The 24117-nt window shown below is 41.5% G+C and overlaps 1 pseudogene; it reads right to left on the bottom strand.

Moving 5' to 3' along the window:
* Positions 1–281: 281 nt before the first annotated feature.
* LOC132810428 (Ig heavy chain C region-like) lies at positions 282–23494 on the bottom strand (annotated as a pseudogene).
* Between the last annotated feature and the right edge of the window lie 623 nt (positions 23495–24117).

Genomic DNA, 24117 nt, shown 5'->3' with positions numbered 1-24117 from the left:
ATTAGCCATGCTAAATTGCCCGTAGTATTGATTTCATTAGTCAGGGGTAAATGAAGGGGAATGGTTCTGGGTGCGTTGCTCTTCGGAAGGTCAGTGTGGACTTGTTGGGCCGAAGGGCCTGTTTCCACACTGAAGGGAATCTCATCTCATTTAAACTGCACAGATGGAATAGAGGTAAGAATGAGAATCAATTCATTCAGCAGTTGTATATTTAGCTCACAACTGGACGAAAAAAAATGCTTTATTACTTTTGTTGAATTATTGAATCAACGTTGAGATTTTTATTGACATGAATTAACAGTGTCCATCAGTGCAAGTGAAATGTTTACAAAACTTGTTTTACCACTCGAATTATCGACTGTTCTGTTGATGATCTTCAATGGAATCGCTTCATGTCCCACCACACAGGAGTAAGAAGTACCGCTGGCCCACTCCTCCGCAGTAATGGATAACAGGCTGTAGATGAAGAAGGAGGTGTTGTTGCTCTCCACCATCTCCTCGGTGTTCTTGTAGTTACTGGGATTCACCGACTTGTCATTGTTTGTCCACTTGACGAAGATGTCTCGGGGGAAGAAACCCCTCACTAAACAGGTGAGGGAGAGAAACCTCTGAACGGAGGTTTCTTCTGTTGGTGGCAGGAGCACAGACACTGATGGCTCCAGTGCATTAATCACTGCAAAATATTTGAGACAAATATAAATCAACTATAAAAACCAAAATCAATATCACGATTTCACTAAATATTAAAATATGCCATTCTTAATTTGGGATTTATTCACATTCATTTTCTAATAGGAGCAGAGTGGTAGACATTATGTTCAATAAAAGATGTAAAAAGTTTAATTTGAAAGTCGTGTCCATGTTTCCAGCCCACAACAAGGACATTCTGTCCATGTGTCATCGCTGATGGTGACGTAACAACCTAGGTTCCTTCCCACCTTATCTGATTTAATCGGAATAGAATAGCCTTTGGTCTGTCTCTTTCTTAATCAGATACTTAGCTTTTCTGCTATCAAGTGCATGATTTATGCTCCCAACAGTGTTTGCTCATTACCAATCAAAGCTTACCATTGATGTGCCTGGATCTCAATTACACACGGAATTCTTTGTGCTTTAATCCCACCGCTCACCTTTCTTCTTGTGGATGGAGTCTCTCAACGGAGTTGGTAGATTCTGATGGTACACCACACATTCAAAAGTAATGCCACTCAGCCAGGCTTCAGTCGAAATTTCTAATTTGCTAATCGCACTGCCAGGATTCTGTCCAGACTGGTCAGCAATTTCTAATTTCAGAGGCTTCTTTTCTTGTATCCTGGTGACGTTGACTCCAGAAGGAAGATTGGACACAAGGCAGCTTAAAGTCACCGTCGCCTCCAGCAAGACCTGTTCTACTGGTGGCGGGAGGATTTTAACTGTGTAATCGTGGCGCACAGTATCTCCTATGAAACAGCAATCAAAGTCAATGTAAAATGCCTCTTCAGATTCAGTACACCCACTCTTCAGGTTATGTCGTCACAAGGTGAAGTAACCACCTTCGAAATGGCAACTTCTAACTCTTGCTGAAACGATACTTACTATTGTTCATATATTTTGATCTGTGAAAGAATTCGTGATTACCTATAACGTAATCTGTGTAATAATTCCTAAAGAACACTGGCTTTGTAAAAAGTGAAACCTGAGAAAAAAGTAAAATCATCGAAGATACCATAATGTAATTCCCGGAGTTATCTTTCTTTCAGAGTTGGTCTCTTACTTAACACCATCTATTGATACTTGGGACAAGAGTAATCTGTATGTAATGAGTTCATTTCTATGTCCATGAACGTTACGTGCAAATGCTGCTGGTCACACGAATTGCCAAATCAGTTATCGAATTTCGGACAAATTGTGTTTCAACATAATTATTCTCTTTGTCTTCATGCATTTGCAGAGGTTTTAAAGTGTTACTGGAACGGTGAATGGCCATGGAAATTCTGATCATTATATTTAACGTGATTGAAAATACTTGGCAATATTGGTGTGAGACAATTCTCTAATTTATGTCATTATTCCTTGTGGGTTGAATTTGGAGTTAACCTGAAAACAAGGCACTGAGTACAGCACCAGACATCGTGAAGAACACCCATCCCCTCAAGTCTTTCCTTCCATTCAAGGAGTTAATGACAGGTCTGTAGATTCACTTTAATTACCAGGCTGCATTTTTTACTTTATTCATTGAAAAAAAAACAAGTAGAAACTTCTTAAATTAATCTACAAACTCGATGGAAATTTGCACTAGTTTTATTCAGATTTATATTCATTATGTAAACATTTCCATGCCAAATCAGACTGAATCAGCCGGGCTCTAATTCCTAGTTCATTCATCCCTATTGAGCGTTCCCACCAGAATTTATTTTCCTGCCTCATTCGCTAATTACAGAGAACGTCTGTAAGAAGTTCAGTGAGATTGCGTTTATCCTAGTTAATCAAATGTGAAACCCACTTGTTCTGTGGTCACATCCCATAAATGAAGTCGAATAGCTTAGTACCAGATATAAAATAAAAGTCTGTGTCGTACAATGAACAAGGCAATACGTCATTCTTGAGCATGGAATGAAGTATTGGACGTTTTCATTTGTTTGCAAGTAAGGTTTACTGCATATTTTTACCATGTCACTTTGAGACCACAAAATATAAGATAGATGATCACAATGAGACTATTCGGTCAATCAAGTCTTCTCCACCATTCAATTATGGCTGATATGTTTCTCAACCCCATTCTCCCGCCTTCTCCCCGTACTAAGCAAGAGCTGATCCATCTCTGTTTCAAGGCTGACAATGGCCTGCGCTCCACAGCACTCTGCAGCAATTCGCTCCATAGATAAATCACCCTCTGGAAGAGGAAATTCCTCCCCATCTTAGTATCAGATGGTGCTCCCTTCGACTTTGAGACTGTGCCCGTGGACCCTACTATCGCCTACTGGTCAAAACATCTACTACACGTTCACTCTAACTTGGACTGTCAGGTTTCAATCAGATGCCTCTCAGACACCCCTGACCACAAATTATCCTTTTGGCCGCTACCAGGCAAGGGCTCGGCACTCTGAATGCCTCTCCCAGCATGGTCAGCCAAAAAACTATTTAACAAAGTTCACTGTCTACTCGTCTTCAACAAAGAGGAAACATGCTTTTCTGATGAGCTAAAATAATGAATTATGAGCAATGCTAATGCGACACTCAAACAGAAATACGAGGCACATGACACTTTGGGAAATGAGAAGCTGTACAGATTTGTTTACTAAGCCTGATAAAACTGTGTGTTTGATTCATAGGCGAGTTCAAAATGATTTGTAACCCTCTTAGTATGTGCCTCTTACCCTGGAATGCGGTGATATTTTTACTTTGAGTGTTCTCTCCATGAGTGACCTGGAAGGTATAGACTGCGCTGTCGAACCATTCACTATAACGGATCATCAGGCGACTCGTCACCGAAAAGTTCCCGCTCGCCTCACACACAGGAGACGTGAAGAAGCCAGAATCCAAAGGTAGGCCATCTTTCAACCAAATCACTGAGGTTGACTTTGGATAGAAATCGAATATTAACAGACGTGAGTGGCATACTTGTTGCTTGTGATTTCTTCATTGGGACTCACAGTCAGGAGAAGAGTTGGAGGGAAAACATCTGGACCTTAAGGAAATATATATGAATAAATTATCTGACGAATTTAATAACAAATGCAGTCAGCTCTTATATATTATTGAAAGTTTGTGCGAAGATTTGTAGCTCGGGTGCTCGTTGTTGTGGTTCTGTTCGCGGAGCTGGAAGTTTTTGTTGCAAACGTTTCGTCCCCTGGCTAGGAGACATCATCAGTGCTCTGGAGCCTCCTGTGAAGCGCTTCTTTGATGTTTCTTCCGGTATTTATAGTGGTCTGTCCTTGCCGCTTCCGGGTGTCAGTTTCAGCTGTCCGCTGTAGTGGTTGGTATATTGGATCCAGGTCGATGTGTTTGTTGATGGAGTTTGTGGATGAATGCCATGCCTCTAGGAATTCCCTGGCTGTTCTCTGTCTGGCTTGCCCTATGATAGTAGTATTTTCCCAGTCGAATTCTTGTCGCGTGTTGTCTGAGTGTGTGGCTACTAGGGACTGCTGGTCGTGTCGTTTTTTGGCTAGCTGATGTTCATGTATGCGGATTGTTAGCTATCTTCCTGTTTGTCCTATATAGTGATTTGTGCAGTCCTTGCATGGTATTTTGTAAACTACATTAGTTTTGCTCATGTTGGGTATCGGGTCCTTTGTTCTAGTAAGTTGCTGTCTGAGCATGGCTGTTGATTTGTGTGCCGTTATGAGTCCTAAGGGTCGCAGTAGTCTGGCTGTCAGATATGAAACACTCCTGATGTATGCTCGTGTGGCTAGTCCTTTTGGTTGTGACATGTCCTCGTTTCGTGGTCTATCTCTTAGGCATCTTGATAAATTTGCGCGGGTATCCGTTTTTGGCGAATACCTTTTATAGGTGTTCCTCTTTTCGCAGTTCTGGTGTACTGCAGTGTGTTGTGGCTCTTTTGAATAGTGTCCTGATGCAGCTTCGTTTGTGTGTGATGGGGTGGTTACTTTCATAGTTTAGGACTTGGTCTGTGTGTGGTGTTTTCCTGTGTACCCTTGTGGTGAATTCTCCGTTCAGTGTTCTCTGTATTAACACGTCCACGAATGGGAGTTGGCTATCCTTTTCTTCTTCTCTCGTGAATCGGATTCCTGTGAGTGTGGCGTTGATGATCCGGTGTATTTTTTCTATTTCTGTGTTTTTGATGATTACAAAAGTGTCATCGACATATCTGACCCAGAGTTTGGGTTGAATTTGTGGTAGGGTTGTTTGTTCTAACCTTTGAATAACTGCCTTTGCTATGAGTCCCGAGATTGGTGATCCCATGGGTGTTCCGTTGATTTGTTCGTATATCTGATTGTTGACTGTGAAGTGTGTAGTGAGGCGCAACTTTATCAACAGATGCCTAAGAGATAGACCACGGAACGAGGACATGCCACAATCAAAAGGACTAGCCACACGACCATACATCAGAAGCGTTTCATATCTGACAGCCAGACTACTGCGACCCTTAGGACTCATAACGGCACACAAACCAACAGCCACGCTCAGACAACAACTTACTAGAACAAAGGACCCGATACCCAACATGAGCAAAACTAATGTAGTTTACAAAATACCATGCAAGGACTGCACAAAACACTATATAGGACAAACATGAAGACAGCTAACAACCCGCATCCATGAACATCAGCTAGCCACAAAACGACACGACCAGCTATCCCTAGTAGCCACACACTCAGACAACAAGCAACATGAATTCTACTGGGAAAACACTACTATCATAGGGCAAGCCAGACAGAGAACAGCCAGGGAATTCCTAGAGGCATGGCATTCATCCATAAACTCCATCAACAAACACATCGACCTGGACCCAATATACCAACCACTACAGCGGACAGCTGAAACTGACACCCGGAAGCGGCAAGGACAGACCACTATAAATACCGGAAGAAACATCAAAGAAGCGCTTCACAGGAGGCTCCAGAGCACTGATGATGTCTCCTAGCCAGGGGACGAAACGTTCGCAACAAAAACTTCCAGCTCCGCAAACAGATCTTATATATTATACTAACCCCGATATTACCAGAATCATAATTTGCAGAGTGTTAGAGAAGCTGAGATCCACACAGAAAGATCAGCAGGACAATGTGATGGGCTAAAATTAGAGGACTCTGCAAGGGAATCTAAGAGGCATAGAAATGATAGGCTGGTCAAATCAGAAGTGACGTAAAAACTTTTGATGGTATTCGTTATAATGAAAGAGTTTGATGAACAAGGCGGATGAATTAATGGCTTAAACGAGGAAATTATGCGATTGCTCTCATGGTGACATGTTGAGAGAGGGGCAGAAGTGACTATTCAATATTCCACAATTTAGTGCCTTCAGGCGAGACAGGGAATGATGGGAAAAATGGGGGAGTGGGTGAGTGGTCGAAAATGTCCGTTCTGTAGTAATTCTGACAAGAGTATTTTAGACTGGAAAGAGAAACGAAGGCAAATAAACAGTACTTCCAAACCAGAATACAGCAAACATAACCACTGGCAGAGCACGATAGACCTTACTGTTTTGTCCAAATGGCTGAGAAGTGCAGATACATGGGCAAATGTCAGAGCAACGTAAATTATCTTAAACGTAAATTAAATGAGAAAACAGGATTTTGTCTTCCTCAGCGTAGGCTTGGATATTCATTTTGCCAAAAATTTAGAGGGAACAGAATTTTGAAAATGCCCCCAGGACAATATTTTCGCAAAGTTAGTGTTTAATACAGAACATTTTAATCCAGAATTTGCAAGAGAGGGGTGAACCTGGACTTTACTTTAGAGATTGAAATCGATCGAGTAGGTAAAAATCAATGGTGGAGCTCTTTGCAGATGGTGATCTTCAATCTGTTGGATTCCAGATTGTTCTGGAAAAGGATAGAAATGGGTCCAAAGTTCTGAAAGGGGAAGGACAATGGTAATAAGATAAGGTAATGGTTTGACCAGAGTGGACTGGAATCTGAAACTTCCTGGTAAATCTAAATCAGAGCATTGTGGCACATTTAAAATAAAAGAAATAGGAAAAGCGCAGGGAGAACATTTCCCATGAATCCACAGCGTGGGACCAAGAATGCAGCGAGCCTGGAACGTAAAAGGACATAGCGGGTGAGATGAACAGAAACAAGGGAGACTTCCGTTCTATACTGAAATCTCAAAACAATAGAAATTAGAATGAAGGACAGAATGTGCAAATGGGTATTTGCAAGAAAAAAAATGTATTAGGAGAGGAAAAGGGACCATGAGAAAATAATAACAGTCAAAATAAAGAAAACTATTTTAATAAGTTATGGGTTCATTCATAAAAGAATAATTTGGGGAACAGTAATACCCATTAGATGATATTATTGGCATGAGCCAGAGGATTACGTTGCAGTCGAAACAAATGTGCTGTGTCAGTTTTCAACAGTAAGAGAAACAATGTGGGGATAGAAATCATGGAGGAGTGTTGTAATGTACTTTCAAAAGTTCGGTCAGACGATGTGATGTTCTTTGTTGTCTTGCTGGATGAAACGTGCTTATATTTCCAGGGCAGATGAAATATATAACAAGCTGTTGAGTGATGCAAAGGATGCAATAGTTGTGTCGCTGACAATGGTTTAGAATTACTGTCTGACATGTGAGTGCAGATCAGTCAACGTTGCATTGTTATGCAGGAGGAAGGAAGGGATAAACAATGAAAATGCAGATCTTTCAAGCTAGTCTCAGTGGTAGGGAAACTATTGGAACTATTGAGGAGCAGAATTTGTCTTCATTTGCAAGATCAATCAACAACTTCCAGCATGGTTTTATTGAGAGAAAATCATATCTTAACAATTTGGTGGTAGTTTTCAGACAGATAAATCAATGACCAAATGACAGCAATAATCAGAGCCAATAGGATCAGAGTTAAATTTCCAAATTGGATCGAGAATTGGCTGAGTGGTCGGGAGCAGAGGATAATGGTCATAAGGTGTCTGCGTGACTGTAAATCTATGTCTCATGATGTTCTGCAGGGATCAGTGCTGATTTCCTTGCTGTTTCTCTTATATACCAATGATTGAGAATGGAATGTAGGAAGGTTAATCAGCAACTTCGGAGATGAAAGGAAAATTGTCATGTTGGTAAGTCATGAGCATGATAGTTTTAGAGCGCAGGACGTCATACAAGGATTGATTATATGTGAAGAGAAGTTGCAAATGGAAATCATTCTAGATAAGAGTAAAGTATTGCACTGCGGCAGAAGAAACTGCGAGGTATTACGTTTTGAATGGTGGAAACCTGGAAATAGCTGAGGGCCATTGGTGTTCGCACCCACTGATCCCCTATATTAATGCGTCATATGGATAAAGAGGCGAGGAAGTTCGGGAGGATATTTGTTCATTTTAGGCGAGACATTGACAATGAAGAGTAGGGAGATGATGCTGGAACTTAATAACACATTGATTAGGCCATACTGAAGTGCTGTGTGCATGCTATCGACAGAATTTGATTACGCTGAAAGCAGCATTAATGAGCTTTGCAAGGATTTTGCCTGGGTTGAAGTATTTTATTTATGAAAAGATTAGACAGACGGGGGATATCCTTGCAGCAGAAGAGAATTAAGGAGAAGATGATTGCGATGTCTATACCTCAAATAATTCCAGGCAGGCTGAACTGGACAAAAACAATCCCCTTGAGGGAGAGATCAATGCCTCAGGGGCACAGGGTGAAGGCAAGGCCAGGAGTTTTAGGATGGATCTCAAGTCAAAACAATCTCAAACAGAGGGTGATGTGAGTCTGGAGCTCAGTGCTGACAAGTTATGTAGAGATTGAGCCCCTCATAATATGTATGAAATATTTAGATCCATACTTGCAAAGGCATGTCACACAAGGCAACGGATCAAGTGCTGGCACATGAAACTGGCACAGTTAGGTGGCTGTTATTTTTAGGTGTGGATTGGATGGACCAACGGGCCTTTTCCTGTGCTGTATAAAATGCTTCTGTGAGAATGGTTATCAATAATGCCTCATTCATGTTAATCACAGATGTTCTGTTGATCTCAGTTCCCACAACACTTACCTGGACATGGCATTTCTTTGCTCTTGTGTGACCCGTTGTGTTGAACCTCACAGTAGATTTTGGTGGGGCAATCTACTGCTGACCCGGGCAGGGTTAACTGGCTGCTCTGGGTATAGGTTCCACTCTTGTTTCTTACTGATCGGTAAGTCTTCAATCCAGTCGTGATTAACTCCCCACCTTTCTTCCAGGTTACCTTGGTTACATCAGGGTAATAGTCCATTGCCAAACAACCAAAGATCGGAGAACCGGTGTTGTGGTCCTCACAGGAGGAGACCAGGCCATAAAGCGTGGGGGGAGACGGTGTCTCTACGATAGAAAGATCAATTGAGCACATTAGTTTCTGTTAATTTGTCCATATCAGTTACTCAAATGCATCTTCATTTGTAAACGTTTTCCAGCATCCTCCTGCTGAAGTCCACAGTATAACTGGAGTTTATTTTTACTTCTTAACAGATGTTGATCATGATCTATATGTTTCCTCTTCATAAACATGCCCTCTATCTTTACCATTACCATATAATTTAGGAAGAAGAACATGCTGATCGCACCCCAGTAACTGTTTTAAAATCTTACCAACTGACACTTTCACTGGGTTGCAAGTGAAGAGCAGAGAGGTTTTACAAAATACAAACCAAGGAAATGCGCATTCATCAAAATTCTACAGTGTGTGCAAACAGGCCATTTGGCCCAACATATCCACACCAACACTCTGAAAAGTAACCATCCAGGCTCATTGCTCTACCCTAATACTCTACATTTAACTCTGACTAATGGACCTAACATGCCAATCCCTGAACACAGAATGCTGAAACTGCGGACCTCACTTTCTCCCTGAACACAGCATGGCTAATTTACCCAGCTTGCACATCTATAGACCTTTCGAACAAACCCACACAGCCACAGAGAGAATGTGAAAACTCCACACAGACAGTCACCCGAGGATGGAATAGAACCCGAGTCCTAAGTGCTTTGTTGTAGCAATGCTAACCACGGAAACAGTGTGCCACTCGACTAGGTACCGTGCTGCATGAAATCAGAAACGAAATCAGATATTGCTGGAAAAACCCAACAGCTGGCAGTATTTCTAGAAAGAAATCAGAGTGAACAGTTCAGGTCCAGTGACTCTTTCTCATTTATCAAGGCAGAATGTTCTCTCAGGAAAGATGGTCACTGCAGCAGCAGCATGGGCAGGAGCTGAGCACTGGGACTTGGAGGAAGTCTATCATAGCTGGACTCATGTCAATTGTCTGAAAGTTGAAACTTCTAATTTAAAATTATCTGAATTCTGGAGGACTCTGAAAAATGGAAGAGCATTAGGGTTCAAAGGCTTTGAAGGGTTACAACTAACTGAGTTGACTATTTACGTAAATATGATTTGAAAAATTAACAAGTACTCTTTAACTTTAATACATTTCAAACTGACACGCAGTTCACCACCAAAACCATCATGTCTCAGACTGAGCCCTGCTCTCCCTCGCTGTCTAGACCTAAATTTCCACTCACATTGCCAAATCCTTCCGGTTACTCACCCATTCATCCCCGGAATACACCACCCCTATCACAAGAAACACATCCAAGACAATCCATATCGGTCATGTCGATGAGCAGAGAGACCTCGGTGTCCATGTATATAGAGCCAGTCAGGTTGATAGGATTGCTAAGAAGGCATACATTGAGTTGGCTTTCATTAGTAGAGGGACTGTGTTTCAAAAGCATGATGTTGCCTCCTGTGGCGGGAAGGTTTTATGAGGAAAGCACGAGGTTCTTGAGGCTGTTTTTGTTTGAGTGGAGAAGTTTGAGAGGTAACTTAATTGAGAGATATACGATAATCAGAGGGTTAGATAGGGTAAGCAGAGAGAGTATTTTTCCTTGGATGATGATGGCTAGCAGGAGGGGACATAGCCCTAAATTGAAGGCTGATAGGTAGAGGACAGGTGTCAGAAGTAGTTTCTTTAATCAGAGAGTAGTAAGGGTGTGGACGGCACTGTCTCAACAATAGTATATGTGTGAAATTTGAGGACATGTGAAATGTCATTGGATGAACATATGGGTGAAAATGAAATAGTGGAGGATAAAAGGTTTCAGATTGGTTTCACAGGTTGGCATGAAATAGACGCTTGAAGGGACTGTACTGCAGTCTAATGTTCCATGTTCTACATTCTAGATTGATACATAATGTCAATCCCAGAGGTTTATATAATTATGAGGGGCATGGATAGGATAAATAGACAAAGTCTTTTCCTTTGTTTCAGGGAATCCAGAACAAGAGTGCATAGGTTTAACGTGAGAGGGCTAAGATGTAAAAGAGACCTAAGGGGGGATTTTTTCATGGAAAGAGTGATCCATGAATGGAATTAGCTGCCAGAGGAATTTGTGGAGGCAGTTACAATTTCAACATTTAAGAGAAATTTTAATGGGTGTATGAATAGGAAGGGTTTGGAGGAATATGGGTCGGGTGCTGGCAGGTGGGACTAGATTGGGTTGGGATATCTGGTCGGCATGGTTTGGTGGCGCGAAGGGTCTGTTTCCATGCTGTACATCTATATGACCCTGTAATTCCACTGCTGCCACCCTGCGTCTGTCCATGTTGAATTTGGCCCTGACTGGACATGGCACCCTCATTTTTACAACCTCTGTCAGAACCCCACTACCCAGGCATGACCTCAGCCCTTGGTCACTGATCTCTCATCTTATCCAAGTCAACGTGTGCACACTGCATCCTAGCTCCTTTCGCATTTGTCCTTTACCTCATTCCATTTCTCCAGACTCTGAGCTTTGCATTTTGACATCAAGTCCACCTGCCACTGCATTACAGTGACCTTCTGCTCTCGAAAGAGCCTGGCATCCTGCACATCTCTCCAATCAGCAGCGTGGCACTCTGCTGATCTCTCCGCTAACAAGCTTGGCAAAGATAGACCTCCTGTATTTCAACTCAAACGGTCCCTCATTTACCAAGCACAATTTGACGAAACTGTGGGCAGCACGGTGGCATAGTGGTTAGCACTGCTGCCTCGCAGCGTCAGAGACCCGGGTTCAATTCCCACCTCAGGCGACTCTGTGTGGTGTTTGCGCATTCTGCCCGTGTTTGCGTGGGTTTCTTCCGGTTTCCTCCCCCAATCCAATAATATGCAGATAGGTGAATTGGCAATGCTAAATTTTCCGTACTGGTAAATGGCCAGCCAAAGCCTACTAACTCAAACAATCTCATACTCCCAATCTATCCCCTCACTTGCTTACCAACGTTGAGCAAACTGCACAATGAAGCCATAGAGTCATAAAGCCACATAGCACAGAACATTTCCTTTGTTATGCTTTCCTTTATTGGTCAGAGTACAGTTTGTCCATGCTGACCAGAGTTTTCAAATTAAACTAATTCCATTTGTCTGCTATTAGCACACATCCATCAGAACCTATCCAATTCCTATACCTGTGCAAATGTCTTGTAAGTGTTGTACCTGTCTCTGCATTTACCACTTCCTCCGGCATTTCATTCCAATGTCTGGTACAGTTACAGAAAGAAGATTCAACTCCTGCACTCAATGCTCTGACCAATGAAGGAGCATGTGCCAAACCTTCAACACACTGTCTACTTGAGGCAATGTTTTCAAGAATTTATGTATCTGAACCCCCTGGTCCCTGTATTCAACATTACTACCCAGTGAGAGTATAAAGGAAGTAGGAGTATACTTAAGAGGGATATCAGGAGTGCAAAAAGGGGACATGAGACAGCTTTGGCAAATAGAATTAAGAAGAATCAGAAGAGTTTTTAAAATTACATTACGGACAAAAAAGTAACGAGGGAGAGAGTAGGGCCCCTCAATGATCAACATGGTGGCTTTTGTGTTGAGCCGCAGAAAATGGCGAGAGTATTTTGCGTCAATATTTACTGTAAAAAAGGATATTGAAGATAAAGACATAGGGAAATGCATAGTGACATCTTGTAAAATGTCCATGTTATTAAAGACATTGCTAGATATCTTGAAACGGGTAAAGATGGATAAATCCACATGACCTGATCAGGTGTAGCTTAAAACTCTGTGGGAATCTAGAGAAGTGATTGTGGGACCCTTGATGAGATATTTGTATCGATGATAGTTACAGGTGAAGAGCCGGATGACTGGAGGTTGGCTATCGTGTCGCCACTGTTTATGGAGGAAATGCCATAGAACTATAGACCAGTGAGTCTGACGTAGGTTGTGGGTAAGTTGCTGGAGGGAATCCTGAGGGACAGGCTGTACCTGGATTTGGAAAAGCAAGGACTGATTAGGGATAGTCAACATGATGTTGTGTATGGGAAAGCCTGCCTCACAAACTTGACTGAGTTTTTTGAGGAATTACCAAAAAGGATTTATGAGGGCAGAGTGGTAGATGTGATCTATATGGACTTCAGGCAGGCGTTTGACAAGGTTCCCCATGTGATACTGATTAACAAGGTTAGCTCTCACGGAATACAGGGAGAACTCAGCATTTGGATACAGAACTTGCTCAAAGGTAGAAGATAGAGGGTCTTGGTGGAGAGTTGTTTTTCAGACTTGAGGCCAGTTCCCAGTTGAGTGCCACAAGGATCGGTACTGGGGCCTCTACTTCTTGTCATTTACATAATTGGTTTGGATGCCAGCATAAGGGGTACAGTTAGTAAGTTTGTTGATGACACCAAATTGGAGGTGTAGAGGACAACGGAGAGGGTTATCTCATTAAACAACAGGTCGTTGACCAGATAGGCCAATGAGTTGAGAAGTGGCAGATGGAGTTTAATTCAGATAAATGCGAGGTGCTGCATTTTATGAAAGCAAATCTTAGCAGAAATTCTACACTTAATGGTCAGGTCCGAGGGAGTGTAGCTGAACATAGAGAACTTGGAGTGCACATTAATACCTCCTTGAAAGTCTAGTCGCAGGTAGATTGAATCGTGAAGAAGGCGTTTGTTATGCTTTCCTTTATTGGTCAGAGTATTGAATGCAGGAGTTGGGAGGACATGTTGTGGCTGTATAGGACATTGTTTTGGCCACTGTCGGAACATTGTGTGCAATTCTGGTCTCCTTATTATCGAAAAGATGATGTGGAACTTGAAAGGGTTCAGAAAAGATTTAACAAGCATGTTGCCAGGATTGGTGGATGTGAGCTAGAGGGTGAAGCTGGACAGGCTGGGGCTGTTTTCCCTGGAACTTCAGAGACTTAGTGCTTGAACTTATACAGGTTTAGAAAATCCTGAGGGACATGGTTAGAGTAAATAGGCAAAGTTTATTTTCTCCTGGGTTCGGGGAGTCCAGAACTAGAGGGAATAGGTTTAGGGTGAGGGGGAAAGACACAAAAAGACATAAGGGACAACTTTTTCACACAGAAGGTAGTACGTGTATGGAATGAGATGCCAGAGCAAGTGGTGGAGACTGGTACAATTGCAACATTTAAGAGGCATTTGGATGGCTATATGAATAGGAAGTGTTTGGAGGGATATGGGCCATGTGCTGGCAGGTGGGACTAGATTGGGGTGGGATGTCTGGTCGGCATGGACGAGTTGGAACAAAGAGTCTATTTCCTTGCTCTACATCTCTATGACTATATGACGCTGTAAGAATCGATGCTTCTGAACTCCCAGGTCTCTCTGTTGGACAACACGATCCAGTGCCCTACAATTATCTCTGCAAGTTGTGACCTGCTTTATCTTCTTTAAAGGTCGTTTTCATTTAATCTATACTCCAATTGCAACTCTTCAGCCCATTTGCCCAATTGCCCAATTGATCACGATCTCTTTTAGATAACGTTCATTGCCAATTATAGCACCAATTTTGGTTTCATGTGCAAATTTACAAACCATGCCCCATTCGTCGTTCTCATGACTTTCAACCGATATTGTACCCTGTTTGTCTTTTTTTCCACATACTCGTAGTATATCTTCAGAATTGAAGGAATCTATCTCCTTCTTGAAATCACTTAATGTTTTAACCTCAAGCAATTTAGTGGCGGAGAATTCCAATGGTTCACCATTCGTTCATTGAACAGTAAAGAATCGGGCTCAATTTTATCGGGTGTTGGAAAGACTGGTGAGCAGCAGGATTTATGATGATCCCATGAATACAATAGCATTCTAAAGTGACCGAGGTGCCTAATTCAGCTTCTAATTTGTATTCTAACATGTCCCTGGCAACATGTTTCAAAATTGTGATCTTTGAGGATAAGGGCGTGCATGCATGAAAATGCTTCATCTGAATGATTACCTCCAAATTAGACTCCACCTTGACTTGCAACTATTTCCCTGCCGTTTTACTTTTCCTCAATCACAGCCATGGGACTCACTTTCTAACAGTGCTGTGAATGCTAATACCACACGAGCTTCAGCAATTCAAGTATGCTGAGGACAACTGGTTTTTCAATGCGATATAAAAGTTTGATACTTCCACACCTGTCCGCCGGAAGAATTGAAAAGTATTTGAGGCACTTGCGTGCCCACACAAGATGACATGTTGAATGGTTTAATTCTGTGTGGTTTGACTGCGTTTTCACTCAACTAACAGAGCTATTTCGTAATCATATAATGGAAATGAGGATTCCCTCATTTTTAGCACGGCAATCACACATTATGCTTTCCTGGAATAAAGAAGTACCATTAGTGGAATACGAGACTGGGATGTTACAGCCTCATTGTGTCCCTTTAAATACTCACAGAAATGCCTTTCAAAAACGGTGTCTTCCTTTGTTATGGGCAGTCGAACCATTAAATTTGGGATAGACTTTGCTTGCAAAACAACGGTAGTAAAGAGTTTTAGCCAAAGAGAGGCGTCTGCAGTTAGTGCGCAGATGCACCATGATATAAGTTAGTGGTGGATCAGCTCGAGGGCTTAGTGCTGTCCTCCTCCCCATCCCTATCATGTGTCAGTCGTTAGGTTAGCACTGGCGGTGAACAATTTGTATTAAAATATTTTAGCAAATTAATTGTTTCACACATTCTTTAAAAAGTAATTCTGTTGATTACAGGTATTTGGAATGGGAGCACTGACATTCACTACTTGACTGATCAAAATAACTCTCACCCAAATACAGCAGGCACTGCACTCTGAAGTGTGCTGTTACTTCATGATGCTTTCTTGTAAAACATGATTCTCTGATAATAAATATCTCTGAACATTCTCAATTTGTTTAAGTGCATTTTCTCTCTGAAGAACTTGTTTAATCGAACAGAACATTTTTAGAAATGAATCAAAAAACTTGGAATACTAGAAAACTAAAATAAAGACAGAAATTTCTGAAGAAACTCAGCAGGTCTGGCAGCTCCTGTGGAGAGAAAGCGAGGTTAACGTTTCACGTCGAGAGACACCCCTCACCCCCCTACCCCATCCCCTCCCGCTTCAGGAAATTGTTATCATGCTATTGGCACAAGAACTCACACCTGTTGAGTTAGACAGCGGTTACGTTTGCTTGACTGCAGTGAGAAAAGCATTCTTAGCAGAGGTAGTGGATGAGCCGAGATAACAATTGAAGACCACTTGAAAAGCTATCACCATATGATGCAAGTGTTGGAATCAGCGGAACCCCCATTGTACTGAACAATCATATTCAGCCACAGCACCAGTTTAATATAAAGTAAAACAACCTAGGCATAATCTCATCAATTATGCTTCAAAACAATACATTCTGGATTAGTTATACGTGATATTATTTGAACAGCAGTTATAAAGCTGGGAATTATTAAAGGACTTACTCGATTAACCCCAGCTGGATGTGCTCAAAATCTTGTGAACAAATATTGATCTCGAAAAAGCTGCTAAACGCCAAAGTTTTGTTTAATATCTAAGAGATACAAGTCAGGACAGAGATGAAATAGATTTCACCTGCCTCTGTGAGTGGAACTCCAACAAACACACTAACAACTCAATCTGCTTTTTTGCCCAGAATTAACCGGATAAGAGTTGGTATTTTATACTTCTCAACCAGGCTGTAAGTGAACACAGGCCGCTTGCCATGGAGTCAGGCACACTACAATAATATCACAGCAGACCTGAACACAATGAGCTTCACACTATCTCAGAGAAGACAGCCCACCTGTTTGACAGTACATACATGATGTTAAGTATTGATACTTTCCAACAACAAGGGATTGTTCCAGAAAGTTTGTACACGAAAGTAACATTGCAACAATTATCAAAGAATACTTTGACAGCAGCTCCGAATTGTCCAAATTCTCTGAGGAATAAAAAGTGGGATTACATTACCATCAATTCACTGACACTGGATTTTAACCTAGAACTCCCTTCCCTAGAACCCCTATGAATGTTGCTGCCCCACGTGGTCTACTTAGTTTGATATAGATGAAAATGTTTTGAAATGCATTATGACCGTTGCCAGTGATATTAAACGCTAATAGGTTTTCAAATAGTAAGATGCAAAATAATTTTTGATTCTACATTGTGCTACATGTCCATGACCAACTGAGGCACAAAAGGAAATAATCAGCATGTTTCCCTCTTCATCGCTCAATCAAGTATCCCTTATTGCCAAGAACCAATATCAAAACATTTGGAATCTGCCTGCCTTTTGTTACTGTGGTATTCGTTCTGATTGGAATAACTTAGCCACGGCACTCAGTTCTGAGGCACCCAATCAAATATTGCAGTTCTGGCAGATAAAAGTCGATTTGAAGAGCAAGATAAAATTGAACTATCGAAAATTCAGGTACCCAAACCAGACAATTTACAAATGGTCAGGACCCGTTGACAAGTTAGTCGGAGATAACACTGAAACGAAATGTACAACAATCTGTATGTTAGCAGATATATCTGCTCAATTCCTCACATCCAATGTATTCACTGCAATTGAACATTCATCAGAGGAACTAACCAAAGGATTAATGCAAACGAGAACGTGTTCACAATGAACATAGATAATCACTGAGTCAATAAACTTAATAAGTCGTTGTAATTAGCAATGGTGAGATATGTCAACAATTAATGCAAAGCTCCGGAGGAAATGGATAATACTCCAAATAGTTTTTACATATCTGAAAGCATTTCTTGAACTGTGGAGATTTTACATGAACTGCATGACGTTAGTCCTGCATTACAGTGTGGAAATGCATGTCTGTTGAAGAAATTAGGGCAAATTCATTTTCTTGTTAGCAGCTTTTCATGTACGAAAATGTTTTTTTTTTAAAAAAGTGTGAATTGAAAACATGCTTCTCTCTGGAGTTGCCCGCTTTAACTGAGTGGCTAAGTAAATGTGGGCAGAGCGGTGGATTTGTGTTGCGCACTGCTGCCTCACAGATCCAGGTACCGGGGTTCGGTTTCAGCCTCGGGTGACTGTCTCTGTGGAGTTTACACAGTTTCTACTTTGGCTGCGTGGGAATCCTCCCACAATTCAAGGATGTGCCCGTCAGGTGAACTGGTCGTGCTATATTGTCCATGGTGTTAGGTGCATTACTCAAGGGTAAATATAGGGTAGGGGAATGGGTCTGGGTGGGTTGCTCTTCACAGGATCGGTGTGGCCTTGTAGGGTCAAATGGCCCAATATATACTATAGGAAATCAAATCTAAATAATCATCATACTTAACTAACGTGAGCAGTCTCCTTCAGATTGCTACATTGCAATAATCGGTCAAGTATATTGATTAAAAGAAATTACTCTATTTTCAGCATTTGAATAAACAATGTGCCCTGTTATCCTCTAGTTCAAACAATGTACTCTGTTATCCTCTAGTTCATGTCTTCTGCAAATTTATGAACTCCGCATATGTCTAAATACATCGATGGGAAATAAATTCTCTGCTTTTGCAGCAAGTACTTCCATTGTTTTAGAGTACATTTCCAACATATTGGAAACAGGCCATTTGGCCTAACAATTCCACACCGATCGCCCGAGCAATATGGAGCCCACGAAAACCCATTTACCCAACCCATATTTACCCCACCGAATGCACCCTAAATATGCACATCCCTGAACACTATGTGCAAAGCAACACTGCCAATTCACCTAACCTGCCCATTTTCAGGCTGTGGAAGGAAACCGGAACTGCTGCAAATGTGTTGCTGGTCAAAGCACAGCAGGTTAGGCAGCATCTCAGGAATAGAGAATTCGACGTTTCGAGCATAAGCCCTTCATCAGGAATAAGAGAGAGAGAGCCAAGCCGGCTGAGATAAAAGGTAGGGAGGAGGGACTAGGGGAGGGGCGATGGAGGTGGGATAGGTGGAAGGAGGTCAAGGTGAGGTGATAGGCCGGAGTGGGTGGGGGCGGAGAGGTCAGGAAGAGGATTGCAGTTAGGAGGGGCGGTGCTGAGTTGAGGGAACCGACTGAGACAAGGTGGGGGGGAGGGGAAATGAGGAAGCTGGAGAAATCTGAATTCATACCTTGTGGTTGGAGGGGTTCCCAGGCGGAAGATGAGGCGCTCCTCCTCCAGCCGTCGTGTAGTTGTGTTCTGCCGGTGGAGGAGTCCAAGGACCTGCATGTCCTCTTCCTTCCCCCGAGGGAAGTGAGTGTGGAGGTGTGGGCGCAAGTTTTACATTTCCTGCGGTTGCAGGGAAGGTGCCGGGGGTGGAGGTTGGGTTGGTGGGGGGTGTGGATCTGACAAGGGAGTCACCTGCCTAAGGCAGAAGCTCTTCAGCCACGTTCTCAAACAGACCCGTTACCACAGCCACATCTCCTTCCTCAGCACCTGCCTAAGGAACCGACTCCCTTGTCAGATCCACACCCCCCACCAACCCAACCTCCACCCCCGGCACCTTCCCCTGCAACCGCAGGAAATGTAAAACTTTGCGCCCACACCTCCACACTCACTTCCCTCCAAGGCCCCAAGGGATCCTTCCATATCCGCCACAAGTTCACCTGACCTCCACACACATCATCTATTGCATCCGCTGCACCCGATGTGGCCTCCTCTATATTGTGAGACAGGCCGCTTACTTGCGGAACGCTTCAGAGAACACCTCTGGGCGCCCGAACCAACCAACCCAATCACCCCGTGGCTCAACACTTTAACTCCCCTCCCACTCCACCGAGACATGCAGGTCCTTGGATTACACGATTCAGGAACCCTCCAACCACAAGGTATGAATTCAGATTTCTCCAGCTTCCTCATTTCCCCTCCCCCACCTTGTCTCAGTCGGTTCCCTCAACTCAGCACCGCCCTCCTAACCTGCAATGCTCTTCCTGACCTCTCCGCCCCCACCCCACTCCGGCCTATCACCCTCACCTTGACCTCCTTCCACCTATCCCACCTCCATCGCCCCACCCCCCTAGTCCCTCCTCCCTACCTTTTATCTCAGCCGGCTTGGCTCTCTCTCTCTTATTCCTGATGAAGGGCTTATGCTCGAAACGTCGAATTCTCTATTCCTGAGATGCTGCCTAACCTGCTGTGCTTTGTGCAGCTGTGATCTCCAGCATCTGCAGACCTCATTTTTTACTTAAGGAAACCGGAACACCTGGAGAAAGCCGACGCAGACACGGGGCGAATGTGCAAAGTCCGTACAGATAGTTACCCGAGGGTAAAATCGAACCTGGGATCCCGGCGATGTGAAGCATCAATGCTAACCACTGAGCCATGATGCTGCCCTCCGAGTTCATAAGTGGATTATTTCAATTAATTCGAAATTTGGCCTTGGTCACCAATTCACTATAGTAGTTGTTTCCAAAAGAATGACTCTTCAGTTGATATTGTGCTGTAAAATGTAACTATTTATTTAAAAAGTAGGGATTGGGGATACCTAAAGCACTGTGCAGATTAAATTACTCAGGTTTCATTTTTCACAGCAAACCCAGTTTAATCAGGGCTAGAACAATTAATTGACTCAGGACTCAGATTACTTGTGAAACCGATCAAAGCAGTGAAATTGATCTGTTGTTCATCGAATTGAGCAGAATTTCCAAATTGTCTTTGCCAATCATATTTTCCAGCCAGAAAACTTGTGTGTAATATACAGCAGAATGGAAAGGCATTTCTTGATCAATTATAACCACAGTTAAGGATTTTGTTTGCAAAGGTAACAACTTCTGGAATATTATACTTTTGAAATTCAATTTATATTTCTCTATGACTTGTTAAACTGTTTAAAGATAGACATTGTGGTTTAACTATGTAGTTGAGTTCTGAACGTGGATTGTAAAGAGTGGATTAGGTTAATCTTTAATTATTACTTCTCGTTAAGAATCGCGCCTGAAGGTATCTGTTTTCCCTTCATTTCCAAAACCCTGCGACTTACCTTTCACGTAACGTCAAGCTTTGTGAAGTTTCATTTGGCATGCTGATTGCATTGAATGAGAAAGAGGAAACTGGAGCGGTTCACTGACAGAAATCATGTGAACAGTGCAATAACAATGTAGAATACTCAACATAGCAAAGATCAACAAATGACAACACGATGTGTTTGCAGCAGAGCTAGCACTGCAAACAGTTTCAACAGAACCAAGAACATGATGTAACCTCACAAGAAAACCCGAACTGAAGTCTAACAGAACTGCTCAGAATCAAGTAAATTAATGATTAAATTGAACAAATAGTAACAAGTCATAACATCAGTTTTGTTTGTGAGGGGACGTAACATTTAAAGCTGTAACTTTTCCGGCAAAGGTTAGATTTATTTCCCAACTGTACACCCTTGATGATCATGACAATCTAGTGCAGCATTTTTAGGCATATAATGATTAATCTCTTTAAGGACAAAACAAAATTTCTCTAATGGAAAAATATTAAGACAATATAAAAAATTTAATATTGTAGTAAGTTAGTTTCAATTTTGTGAACTGAGCAATTCTGCAGTTGCAGAATTTAGTCCCAAATTTTATTTTGAATGAACCGACTGAAAACAAAATTCGGTTAATTTACAATTAGAAATGCGATTTTTAAAAAAAATCACCACTGTATTAAAAAGTCAAGTTTTTCATTCCTCGTGCTTCTTTATTTCTGCCTTAAGTTGGTTTTGAGACAGTTACAAACAGATGCAAATTTTTCAATCAAGCTGAGTTAAAAATGGCATACAAATTTAACAAATGCCGAAACGATTCAGGAAAACCAAAGAACTTCACAAAGATTTTCAATTAAAAGTAATTCAGAGAGACCATCTTATCGCCAGAAAGAAAACACCAATTACAGAAAGCATGAAAACACAGATCAATTGCACAAACTGAATAAGAATCCAATCAACTCAATTCAACAGATTCGAGGAAAATAAAACCAGAATCCAATCAATTGAAAACAACAGACTTAAATGAAACATAATCAGAATCTCACCAATTCAATTCAACAGAACCAAATAAAACAATTTCAAAATTCAATCAACACACTTCAGCAAAACTAAGTAAGAGCACAGTCAGAATCCAATCAACTCATTTCAACCGAATCAACTGAAACAAATTTAAAATCCGAACAACTCAATTCAACAGAATCAAGTCAAACGATCTTAGAATCTCAATCAACAGAATGAAACATAGCCCTGCAAAAAATTATGACAGTTTCTAACCTGCTTGTCATCAACAAAATTAGCAAAATAAAGGTGAAAATATAATCATGGTAAGAACATAATGTGTACAGGAAATATATTCAAGAAATGGATAATGATATTTTAGCATTTTTAATCATGTTTGGTAATATTTTGAACATCTTCAACTTCTTAGCATTTGTTGTCGATAAGAAAACCGATAGTCCCAGTGTCACTGTCGTTAAACATTATTTATACCTGACTGATTAAGAGACATTAAGTAACCCAGCCACACTGAAAGCCCATCGGATCGAAACAAAGAGACACTCAGAGTAACTGACTCCGTCACAACCATTATAACCACTTGCTGAGCCTTAACTGAAGTCTATAATCAGCCTGAACAAAAATTATTCCGAACCAAACCAAACTCAAGGCAGAATATGAGTTTCATTTAATACAGAAATTAATCACATGAATGGAAAGTTTTTAAAAAATCACAGTTAAGGTTAAAATTCTCACCTGAAGTCACTGTCACCATGGTCCCTTGGCCCCAGTCATCAAGATAGGCACAGTGTTACATTGTCTGCACTGGGCCACATAATAACTAGCTCTGCATAAAACAATCCAAAAATCTCCCATTACATTTTCGGAACCACTGGCAATATTAAGTCACAATGAAGCTACATCACATGCGCTAGTGAATTCTGATCATTCTTAATAAATTTTTATGTTGTTTTATATTTCACAGAGTAACACTTGAGCTGATTCTCAAAATAACCAATTGGTGTATCAATAATTATCACCACTTTTACAAATTAAACATGCACAGAAGCCCAGAGAACTAATACTGCACTGCAAGTTAAGACGGTTTGTAGAAATAATCACTGACGTGTTGCAAACAATAGGGTCTGAAAGGTTTTTGTATCGATCATAATTGCAGTGAATATCCACCTACCCACTGCTCTTGCGCAGTAATAGATGGCCGTGTCTTAGATCTTCAGGTTTCCCATGTTCAACACAAAAATGTTGTCTGAAGTCTCTTTGGACGCAGTAAATCGGCCCAATATCGCTGGTGCATAGTTTTTGTCGACTGAAGTATAGTAGTACAGCAGCCATTCCAGGCCCTTGCCGGGAACTTGTCGGACCCAGTGCATGTAGCTGCTGCCAAGATTGAACCCGCTGGTTTTACAGGTCAGTCTCAGGCTACCAGCAGGAGGGCCAGTCTCTGCCTCTGGCTGAGTCAAAACAACCTCTGACTGGACACCTTTGAAAAGAAAACAAATTAAATTGCAACATTAACGCTGATGAAATGATGGCTGAGTCTTTGACATTCCTGAGGTAGACTAACATTGAGACAGTATCAAAGAAAGACTTGAACAAAAAACACTCACATGATAAGAAAATCAGTAACAAACTGAGAAAAATTGTCGATACAATCATTCTGATAAATTGTGAGAAAATATTCTGTCAAGATCTTTCTAAACAAAGCCGATCCAGGCGTGTTGAATTACGGTCCAGTGCCCAGGATTTATGTGGCCATCAGAAGGGGCAGGCTGACAGCTTCCGACTCTTGGTTTCCAGTTGGAGTCTGAGACCGGATCCTGGTATCAGCTTGCACAGCCCGAAAAGATGGGTTCATGTATTTACATGAGATTACGCTTGAACTTGGAGATATACACATCTTAGGATATTTGTTTTGCTGAATAGCTTCTTTGGAAGTGTTTTTTTTAAATGGTGGAAGTAAATTTGAGTAGCTTCAGGTCTGTTTCAAATGCTAGTTGCAAGTACTTTGTTTTAAAAAATACAAAACGAATTAAATTGGAATTTAACTCCCTGTATTTCTAAATTCTTTCACAATCAGATAAAACTAAAATCAAAGTTCAAAGATATTAACAGCTAATAAAACAATTGAGCATTTTTTTTTCTGGACACTGCAATTCTCTGTCGCACTTCAAAATAACATGTAATTCATACTAGACATTGCAAAAATCAATTTAGGCAACTGAATATATAGCGTGTTCAAAGTGATTATATTTAGAATATTCAATTGCAATTTAATTCTA

Source organism: Hemiscyllium ocellatum, unplaced genomic scaffold (assembly GCF_020745735.1).
Source record: "Hemiscyllium ocellatum isolate sHemOce1 unplaced genomic scaffold, sHemOce1.pat.X.cur. scaffold_173_pat_ctg1, whole genome shotgun sequence".
Taxonomy (NCBI): domain Eukaryota; kingdom Metazoa; phylum Chordata; class Chondrichthyes; order Orectolobiformes; family Hemiscylliidae; genus Hemiscyllium; species Hemiscyllium ocellatum.
This window is presented reverse-complemented; position numbering and strand designations above follow the sequence as displayed.